This window comes from Lissotriton vulgaris, chromosome 3_1, assembly GCF_964263255.1.
Source record: "Lissotriton vulgaris chromosome 3_1, aLisVul1.2, whole genome shotgun sequence".
Lineage (NCBI taxonomy): Eukaryota > Metazoa > Chordata > Amphibia > Caudata > Salamandridae > Lissotriton > Lissotriton vulgaris.
In genome coordinates this window covers 2,095,932,871-2,095,944,369 of record NC_141689.1, presented here as the reverse complement: position 1 = coordinate 2,095,944,369, position 11,499 = coordinate 2,095,932,871, and positions in this window count along the sequence as shown.

Genomic DNA, 11,499 nt, shown 5'->3' with positions numbered 1-11,499 from the left:
GGGCCTAAATCCATTGTGTTTTTGCTCACCATGTCATTTCAGTTTGAACCCAGCCATATGCAAATCAATCTTGATCCTGCGCCCAATGGGAACAGTTCAGCCCAAACTGCCAGGCCAGGTCCTCCCTGGACTGGAAACAAGCATCCTAGGACTGGTTCGGGCTTTCAGCCCTCATCAGCCAGGATAGCTTGACTCCAGTGGCATGGAGAGCACGGGACCCACGTCTGGGCATGGACATCCCACTCGGGGTGACAAATGTAAAAAGAACAGTTGATGGACAGAATGCAGAACAATGTCATACATTCACCCCAGTACAGAGATCTGGGCCTAAATCCATACTTTTTTTGCTCACCATGCCATTCCAGTTTGGACCCAGCCATATGCAAATCAGTCTTGACCCTGCGTCCAAGGGGAACAGTTCAGCCCGAACTGCCAAGCCAGGTCCTCCCTGGACTGAAAACAAGCATCCTGGGTCAAGCCTGATTTGCATATGGCTGGGTTCAAACTGGGGTGGCATAGTGGGCAAAAAAACAATGGATTTAACCCAGATCATTGACTGGGGAGAATGTTTGAATCGATCAGCAATAGATCGGCGTTTCCCCCCTGTCTTTTAATTGCACGAGTCCTAGTCCAGACTTGCAGACAGAACTCTTCTCTGGTCTTCATAACTCCAGTTTAGAAGCTGTGGACTTCCGCTTTCGCCACCAGCCAGCCTGCCGGCAGCTGCTCTCGAGAGCCGGTGCCGGAGTTTCTGCGCTTGGCCATCAAGCCCCCGGGGCCCTGCGACCCGAGCGCTGTCTATCTGCCGCCGCTGCCGCTACCATACCGGCCGCTGCACTCCAGATACGCCTCCCTCCCTCCTCCTCGCCACAGTAAGATACCAAACTGCGGGTTGAAGCGCGGCTCGCGGCTCGCGGTTTGCGGCGCACGGCCGTGGGCTATGGCAGAGGGTGAGGATGTGGGGGGGTGCAGTCGAAGCACAGTGAGGCTGGTTTTTGTACCGGTGGCACGATTAGCGAAGCGACCGGCGAAACGCGGAAGCAGACTGCGGCAGACTGCAGTGGCGATCCTCACTCCTCAACTGCCTGCTTTGCTCACCCATTGCCCACAAACTCAACTTGCTTCCTGCTTGCTTGCTTTCGTTTCCTTCCTGTCTCCCTGTTCCTCCTATCTCACAGTCTCTTTGCCTGCTTTTGTACACAGTCTGTTGCGGTGCTTGAGAGCCTGGGGAGAGAATCCGGGGTTTGTGGATTCAGAGGAGGTATAGGAGCGGCTGGCAGTGATTGCAGTGTTAGGGCAAAGTTAGGGCAGGTGCAAGGCGGGTGCAGCGCAGAGCCCTGAACCGCAGGCTTCAAGACCATAGAGACACTTGGTCTAACTACTGCTTTGGCTCTCAGAGGAGTGCCTAGAGTGGTTCACAGAGAGCGGGGAGCTGGTGAACACCGTCCACCCTACTCATCCAACCCACTTCGGCCGCAGCAAGAGGAAAAGGAAAGGGGGTAGAAGAAGAAGAAATTAAAGGCCCGATTGTGACTCCACCGATAATAAGAAAGGCAGAAGAACGGTGGTTAGAAGGACGTCACAGGATAATAAGGATAATAAGGACAGCAAAAGGATAGCAAAAGGATAGAGAAAGCCAGAGAAAAGCCTGAGAAAGTCATCTAGGAGAGGCAATAGCCCTCGCAAAAAAAAGGCACAGAAATCAAAAAGGAAAAGGGGGACACATAAATCACCCAAAAAAAGCTACCAATAAAATATATCGACCTTGGAAAAACGCGTTATCAGGAAAGCAGCAGTCACAACAGTCCGTCAAGACAGCTACTTCAACTAAATCAGCCCATAGCATCTTGCACGCAATAATGTGGTCCGGGAAGTCAAGGCAGCAGGCACCAGCAAACCCTGCCAAAAGAACGAGGAGGGCAACCAAGAAGACACCAAACAAGGGATGTGCCAAAGCACACGCGAGGACAAAAGACGAAGCCCTCAATCTGATCTCTCCGCTTTTCACCAGCCCTGAACTCTCAATAAGCAGGATGGGAAGTAGTTCGAGCAGTGATCCTAACTTGCCCAAGTCAAGTTAACAACCTAAAATATACATAAAATGTTCATTTATAAAGGATGCCGGGCCGGTACTGTGTTTAAACAGCAGTAAGGTAACTAACCTCCCCGATCCACTCCAACCTTTCAAGGTACACCAAAATGAACACCAGTTGGCACAACAGCAGCAATGGCAGCAGCAGGGGCCAGACTGCAGAGGCTTATCAGCCGTCGGCAAAAGCCATGGTAGTCGCGATGCAAGCCCTAAAGAGGGAACAGACGCGACAGACGCAATCAAGGAGGCAAAGACCCAAGGAATCGAGGCAAACGAGCAGCTAGGATAAGACGACCTGAGCCAATTGGAGACAGTCCTGCCTATAAACATCGCAATAGATAATGAAAGCAGGCACAATACGCCTGGACTGGCGGTGCGCGCAATTTAACAACCACAGAGGGAGGAATATAAGATATGAAGAAAGAAAAAAGGGAAAGAACCAACAACTGCATCCCCTACGAGCACGTCAAGGATGGATCCTTGGATAAAATGCTACCACACAAATTGGGAGAAGAGAGGGAAGCTTTAGAAGAACATAAGCACAGTACAGTCTTCCCGGACCCTTACAGCGACCTGATACTCCGCCAAAGGCCAATGCGGAAGATAGCCCCAAAGACAACTATTTCCCCTTGGGCACTCTTGGTCAGGACTCACCGGAGACACCGGAGAGACTTGGGACATGTGAGCTCAAGGAGGCGGTCACGGCTAATATGAGCAAAGTAGATAGCGGAGACTCCCATAATATAACAAAAAACAAACATCGAAGCCGGAAATGTTCATCTAACCTGGGGAAAACCTAAAACTCAACATGGTCTCGGCATTGTCGTAGCTCAACCCAACTGTAATACACAACGGGCGCCAACACGATTACTAATGTCTCAAGAAATTGAACCAGAGTCATCATATCTCACACCTGAAGAATGGGAGGAATTAGTTGCGTCATATTCCACTGTCCCCGGAGGTGAGTCAGAAAGAAGAAACAGCTCTCCGAAACCCAACATCGAAAAGGATAAAACACAAGACAAAGACGATATCTGGTCCACCCTGCTGCGCACAATGCAAATGTCTGTGAACGCATTGCAATATCAATCAGATAAGATGGACCTCCAGTTGTCAGTCCTCAACTCGCTCTCCATTTTTGTTGCTAGCATAGATGATAAGCTGGCAGACCTTAACAATCTGATCAAGAGGGCACAGTCAGAGACACAATATGTCCAGGCTAGCTGCACTTGCATAACAATTGTGGACAAGCTAGTAACATTACCATCAGCACTGGAGAACCTCCTTGCCTACATAAGGAAGGCAGTGCCAGCTCAATCAGCTCCGGGCTTGGCCCACACCTGCAGCAGAGTGCAACCAATAACAAACCTAAGTAAAGTCCCAAGACCCCAGGCACAGGCTAAACAAACTGCAATTGCAGTCCAGATATCAGATGGCAGGCAGCGTTGCAAGGATGGGGACCTACCTATATCAGGGCTAAACAACAGCGCATTGACCCAAGGAGCAACAGCACCCCTGACGAGTAACACTTCGCAACCCAGCAAATTTCTGGAAAAACAGGTACCAACCGAAGGTGCACAATTATCCTCCAAACAGCGGAGCAAACAAAGGAGGAAGGGGTGAAATCAAAAACCCATGCAGGCATTGTCACATAGCAGGGACAGAATTTATAGTCCTCTGGATGCACCAACGGATGACCAACAAGTCTCCTCTAGTAGGGAGGAAGAAGAGACAGTCCCAGGTCGGGAAGGGAAAAAGAGACTAGAAAAGATAGAGCGAACAACTCCCAATGAATCAATAATTGATGGACTGGAGCAGAAATCGGGGAACAAAAGTTGGAGCTCGACAGGGGAACCGTCAATAACAATAATAACGGACCGGGCACTCAATAAAGCAACACAAGGCTTTGCAACATCATCAACAAGAGGGCCTACGGATTCAGCAGGTAAAAAAATAGCCCTACAGAGTAGCATATGCACGGAGGGGGGGATAATTATAACATCAGCGTCAAGTACAGAGAAAGCGTCAGCAAGCAACAGCCAGCTACTCGGCCTGACCAAACCATCACGGGGCCACCACCGTTAACAGAGGTCTCAACAGTGACAGAGAACATCTTGGACCAACAAATACGGCTCTCAGGTGCAACAACAACAATCATGTTTACCCAGAATGCATATCAAAGGGACGGGTTGATACACTAAACAGGGGTAACATCCAGCGTTTACTAAGGTCAATCAACACCTTAAAGAACATGAAAACCCCGACCTGAAGTCAGTGGAGCTTAAAGAATCACCTGATCGTCCAGGAACAGAGTTAACGAAAACAGTCCGGGCTACACCAGACCTAGCCGAGAGAGTCCTAAAGGAACAAACTAGATTCAACGCATGGGACATTAAACCTCAGCCACTTGCAAAACCAAGGTATCCTGATCCCTTATTGGGCGAATCAGAGTGCCTAGAAGAAAACCCTAGCTCTGGACAACCGAGCCCACGATTATGCTCAGTACTGGGAGGGGCACGCAGCAATAGCACAGAGTACAGGGGAAATGGAGAATATAATGAACTAAGGGCACACTCTGATAGAAGCAAACCCACACCAGAGTGGATCAGGGTTCCCAGGATAATAAACATCAAAATTGAAAGACCGTGACACTCCAAGCATAATGCACCCTCACATAAGAACTCTCTGAAAATCTGTTCCTGGAACATCAATGGTCTTGGAGACAAGACCTCGGACCCAGAACTGCTAACTTATCTGCAGAAATTTGATATAATTTTGCTCCAAGAAAAATGGAGCGGAGTACCAACTGCACTGCATGGCTTTAACTTGCTCTATCTACCGGCAACAAGAAGCGCTAAATTCGGCCACAGTAAGGGAGGACTAGCTACATACAGCATTTACGCAGCAGAACCTTTGCCATACAGCCTAGCTCCACCAAATGCAATGCAAGTAACTCGAATTACCCTACAGGGGAAGGCAAGTAAAGAGCATATAATCCTTGTAAACTTTTATCTGCACCCACGCGATAAAAGCATAGGGAGTCAACAACTAAAGGAGGAACTGGTGGAAATATTAACAGAAGAGAAAACAAACAGCTAGATAATCACAGGGGACTTCAACCTAAACATGCTCAGGAAAAGAGCTGACGACATCCATTCAGTTGAGGATCCATTTGCTTGGGAGGAAATGTCTCAAGACATCAACATAGACGGAAGACTTTCAAACACCTCGAAAAATCAATTGTCGTTTTTAGAGCAATTGGGCTCACGCATTAAACGGCAGATTTCCTGGAGATTTCCCACAAACAGCAACATTTAACAACGCAGTCACAAGGTCCACAATGGAATATACATTCTGCTCTTGCTGCATGTTCTCAAAAGTAAAAAACTATTGCATTGGGAGTGTGGATTATAGCGATCCCCTACCCGAGGAAATCACGGTAAAAGAGCCATCAACATACAAATCGCCCCCAGCAAATACACTTTGCTTAGAATATACCAACAACGAGAGCAGAGTAAAATGTAGCACCAATGATCCCGAAGGCCTCGTCTCTTTTGCAAAACAACTCTGGGAAGAAGTGGAAGCAGCCAACCCCGACATAATTGGAGGCTGGGAGGCATTCACAAAAGCCCTACTAAACAGCCATAGAGACATAAAGGGACACTCTCGAAACAGGAGAACAATGTGCCACCAAATCCAAAGGCCAGGCCCCAACCTATGGAATAATGCCAAATTAAAAAAGCTAAAAGCACGGATAAACTTCACACTACAGAGGCTGAAGGAAGATCCCTGGGCATTGCAAGAACTGAGGCAGTTAAAAAGCCACAGCAAAAAACTTACTTGGCAATATAAAAAGGAAACCGAAGAATCTCTTTGGGCCAGACTCCTGTACGACATCAAAAACAACAATAGCGCACAATTCCGGAAGAAGATTAACGCCCTGTCTAACCCGCAAGGTCAGTGCATCAGCTCCAACGTCACAGAAGAAGCTTGGATACCTTACCTTAAACCACACTTTAATAAAGAACAGATTTCCCAAATTGGCTTAAATAACCCCCGCCTATCATGGAAATTCAACCATTCCAGACAAATTCTAATGCAGAACATGGACAGAACTTCACAATTACAAACACACAAGTTCGTATTAAAATCTTAAAAGGCAGACGTGAGGGAGCTCCTGGCCCAAACGGGATACCGCTCATACTATCCAAACAAGATCCTGAATTCTGGGCTACAGTTCTAAAACCGATCTTTGACAGAATCCTGCAGACATCAACAGTACCATCATCGTGGAGGGGCTCAATAATCTCTCCCATCTACAAAAAAGGCAACAGAAGTGACCCAAAGAGCTATCGGTTGGTAAATCTCCAAGACAATGAAGCCAAATAATATGCCAGTGTACTCCTCCAAGAATTAACAACATGGGCCACAGAAATTAAAGCAATACCCTACAATCAAACCGGTTTCTGCAGAGACATGGGCACTGCCACTACCATCTCTGCCCTCTCACTAATGATAGACGCTGCACTTGTAATTAAACAGCGCCTGTACATCTGCTTCATTGATTACAGTTCAGCGTTTGATCATATAAACAGAAATATCCTATGGCAAAAACTAAAAATGCTAGGTATCCCATTATTGCTCCTAAAACAACTGATCCTTTTGCATAGTAACACCTGGGTACAAGTAAAGTTGGGGGCAGGAGACAATCTAACGAAAAAGATGAACACAACTTCAGGATAAAAACAAGGCTGTGGACTTGCCCCGAAACTTTTTAATCTATTTATGGTCGAGCTTTCAGTCCAACTTAATAGAAGCAATTCGCATGCCCTGAAGCTAGGAGGCCGTCAGCAATCCAATCTCCTATACGCAGATGACTTAGTACTCATCAGTCGGACACCCATAGGACTACAACGCCTGCTTGACATTACATCTCAATACTCAGAGACCAACAAACTAAGTATTAATCAAGATAAAACAAAAGTCATGTGTGTAAATCATCGGAAAATAAAAACAAAATACAACTGGTAGTTGGCAAAAGTCAAGCTTGAAGTCGTACAAGACTACAAATATCTAGGGGTTATGATCGACAACAAAGGCAATTACAAAGCACAATGCGAGGCAATAAAAAAAGAGGGGACTAGCAACAGCGGTAGCATTAAGCAACCTGAAAAATATGACCGCTGGGCCAAGTTTTCTCCCTCTGACCAAGGTGATACAGGCTAAATTAAGTCCATCAATCACCTATGGAAGTAAAGCCATGAGAGAAAGGGACGCGGAAACATTGAACGGCACTATCGTAAGAGAACTGAGAATAATATACGGACTGCCTGGATATACATCTCCGGCGCAAATGAGGCTTGAATTCGGGATGCAAAGACAAGGGCTGGTCGAAAAGAAGCTTTTGTTAAAATCTGACTCAAGATTAAAAAAGGGCAGCCAGAAACTTTAAGTTTCTACTTGTGGAGAAAAGTAGAAACCTCAGAAATCTGCCCAGCTAGACACTTCTTAGATACTGGACTGGATCAGTTGGAGTTGCGGCAACTCTGGGCATCGTCAGGGACCATGGCAAGCTTCAAAATAATTGTAAATAACATTGTCAAAAAAGAATCTATCTTACAAGAGAAAGCGGCCTTGACAGAACACTCACATGGCTGGCTCACTATACAATCTTACAGTAAAGCGACTCCTCAAGCTTACCTCCTTTCTAACTTTTCTCCAAAACCACCAAAGAGAAGTATCTGAAACTCCGTTTATTACCATCCGCATACCACCTGCCCCCATGGTTGCACCCTCCGAAACCAGCAATGTGTCGTCTTTGCGGGAAAGAGAGGAGGACATAGTCCATATCATAACCATTTGTCGTGAACTGATGCGGGAACGCCAGTTACTACTCAGACCCATATTTAACAAAAAACAAATACGGTCGTGCAGACAAAGCGGTGCTTGCAAGCTTCTCTGGCGAAGACATTCAACTAAGCTGATGCCTGGTAAAAAATGTTAACTGCTGCTGACCTCCAACTGAAACGTATACCGCCGGATCATCAGAGAAGTTGCACTGGAACTGAGTTGGAGATGACCTGTTAACCCTCTGCGCAACAACCGGAACTGAGTTTTAAACACATAATTTTAAGCATTTTTTGGCACACACAAACCTCAAGGATAAGCACAACAGGCTAACCATAGGATATTATTGCACAAGTTAATGGATGTTGATGCAGCACTATGCACTTTAAACTTGCACCTATTTAACTGCCCTCATTCTGTAGCCAAGACTCTGACAAGGGGGGTAATTTTATCTCATGAACTGCTGCTAATCTCTGCAAAAAAAAATGAAGAAACAGGACTATGAGTCACCAAGGCGGGGGAGTGGATCTTTTCCGCAATCTTAATGTGTGTTCTTAACTGTGGCTATTTAAATCGATGTTTAACTGCTTATAAGATACAGCCAACTTTTGTAATGGTTTTAATTAACTGCACAATAAACATATTGCTTACTTACTTACATAACTCCATTTTGGCAAGCACAAATTTGGTATCCAACTCTATTGGAAATGGCTTCAGACTTCCAGTTTGGATTCCTCACCTTCCCGATTTACTGCTCAACCCTCTGCGTCAATAGCACAACATGATTCAAGAAGGCTCCCTTTTTCTGATCGCGTGAAAAACCCACAGGAATTCCGGACGACGCTATCAAGCACGTTCAACAATCTTGGGCCCCTGGTACTTCAAAAATATACAGATCAGCTTGACTTGCCTGGTGTAGCTGGCGTATGGACAGGAATTCATACTCCTTTTCAGTGGATGTAAAACTAGTAGTTCATTTCTTAGTCTCTTTAGCTTTTCATGGTAAAGCTTATCGTACCATCAACACTTATAGGTCAGCCATTTCAGCCGAACATCATCGAGGGGATGGAAAACCCACTGACGAGCATCCTTTAATTTGTCGACTTTTAAAGGGAGTAAGATATGTTAAACTTCTGCTTCCTAAATATAATACAATGTGGTATGTCAATTTGGTGTTTAAACTGTTTATTGCATGGCATGACAATGTATCTCTCTCAAGCAACTTTCTGCAAAATTAACAATGCTTTTATGTTTAATTTCATTCAAATGTGTTTTAGATGTCAGAGCATTAGATGGATCTTCTTTCCATTGCTCTCCTCTTGGTGTTTCTTTTCAGGTTCACAGATGTACCAAAACCAACTTATCTACAATTCATTACCCTTTTTTTCCTTCTTAACCCAAATTATGTGTTGGTAATTGTCTAAAAACGTATGTTTCTCGTACTGCAGATTTGAGACCTCCCTCTTCTAATCAATTGCTCATTTATTTCCAAAAACCAGATAAACCCATTTTCTTTACCACTTTAGCCCATTTGATCAAATGGATCATGTCCTTAGCTGGAATTAACATTGATTCTTTTGGTGCCCATTCAGCTAAAGGAGCCATGACGTCATGAGCTTTATGGGCAGGTGCTAGTTTGCATGACATCTTCAAATCTGCAGATTGGTCCAACTTAAATACCTCTAAAACTTTTTCTTGTAAACCAATTTCACATGTCTCTGATTCTGTTACAGCAATGCTTTGAACATGCTTAATATGAGCCCGGGGTCTTGTAATAAAATTTAGTTTATTCTAGCCTTGGTGTTAGAAAGGCTATATTTTATTCAAGTCTTGGAGGCAAATATTATCCCACCACTGTTTTTATTAACCCTCCCTAGTTTCTTTTTTCTGCAGGCTCAACACCTTCTTCCAATGTTGCTTCCTCCTAATCTGGCTGGGATACTTTCTCAAACTCAGGATGGTAAGTCTCTCGATGGATCACTCTACCTGGATCGCCTTCATGCTCTGCACCTTCTTTTGGACTGCTTCATAGACTTGTTCCGGAGTTCCAGTATAAGTCTGATCCTTATGTCCTTCAGCGTAGGGAAGTAGCCCAAACAGCACCAATTACTACTTTCATAGTCAGGTACCCTCTCGATGGAGTATTTGTGCAGCAGGAGATTTACTTATTGCATCAAGATAGATGCGCTGTCTGGTATTAGGGGAATAAAGGTGGAAATGTTAATGTTAATGCTACTCAGCACTTGTAAAGCGCACAGCAACTCCTTGGAATGTCCCGGTGCTGAGAAAGAGAACCAGTGACAGAGCATTACAAGCACCCACCTGACAGCTGCTTTACTGTGAGAAAATCCAGATGTTTAAACCTCACCTAAAACTGAGGAGATCCTGATATAAGGCTGGTGGTAGGCTGTTCCAAAGCTGAGAGGCTACCACCTGAAAGGAACAACCACCCAGGTGAGAGCAAGAGAACCTAGGAATCATCGAAAGCTGTTGGCTCGAAGACCTCAAAATTCTAGGTGGACCATAGGCCTCTATATTATGGAAGGCCTTATAAGCTACCACCAGGGCTTTGAAACGTGTCCTCTTGCGCACTGGAAGCCAGTGCAGGGACTTCAGGTGAGGGGTCATGTGTGTCCTAAGGCCGACAACGAGTATGGCTCTTGCCGCAGCGTTTTGCACCACCGGTTAGTCGGCCGACAAGATAATCATGGAGGCGTAAATACAGAACGTTAACATAATCAAGGCGGACAATCAATGCTTGGACTACTGTTTTCCTATGGGGAACCGGGAGTAGTGGAAGGAAGTTCCTCAACATTTTCAGTAGGCCAAAACATGTGCCGGCCACCGCTTGGACTTGGGACTTCATGGACATGTCCGCGTCCGTTTTCACCACAAAGTTCTTAACGGTTGTGGCTCGATTTGCAGGCGGGACTTATTCTGTGGCCACCATCTGCGCCATTTCTCACCCGGGTTGTGACCCAAAAAAGTAATTTCAGATTTTTCTAAATTGCACAACAATTGGTTCTGTTTCAACCACTCGAATACCTCTGACAGGCAGATGTTTATCTCATTCCCATTCAGGGCCACAACCTTACCGCAGGTGAACAGTAACTGTGCATCATCGGCGTAAGATATTACTTTAGCGCTGTGTTGTTCTGCCAGAAGCTCCAGGGGGGCCATAAACACATTAAACAAATGAATGAGTGAATGAATGAATGAATGAATGAATGAATGAATGAATGAATGGTAGGCTATTTGCATCCCTGGTACAAGAAACAAGTGGAGTGCTTTGCAGGATCTGCCCATCATTGACGGACAGTTAACTTGTTTCCCACACAGGAGCACTCCCATCAAACTGTAAAGTTAGATTGCTCTATATAAAATTCCTGCATAGAATCTACCACACTCTTGAATCTTTATGCAAGCTATTGAAGAACTTGAAATCTTCATTCTCAGGGGTCTCACTAATAGAAAGAAGAACTTGACACAGAAGCTGGAATATAAAGAGAACATTTTTATTAAACTCAAATAAGTGAGGCTACGTCACACAGAAGCCTTAG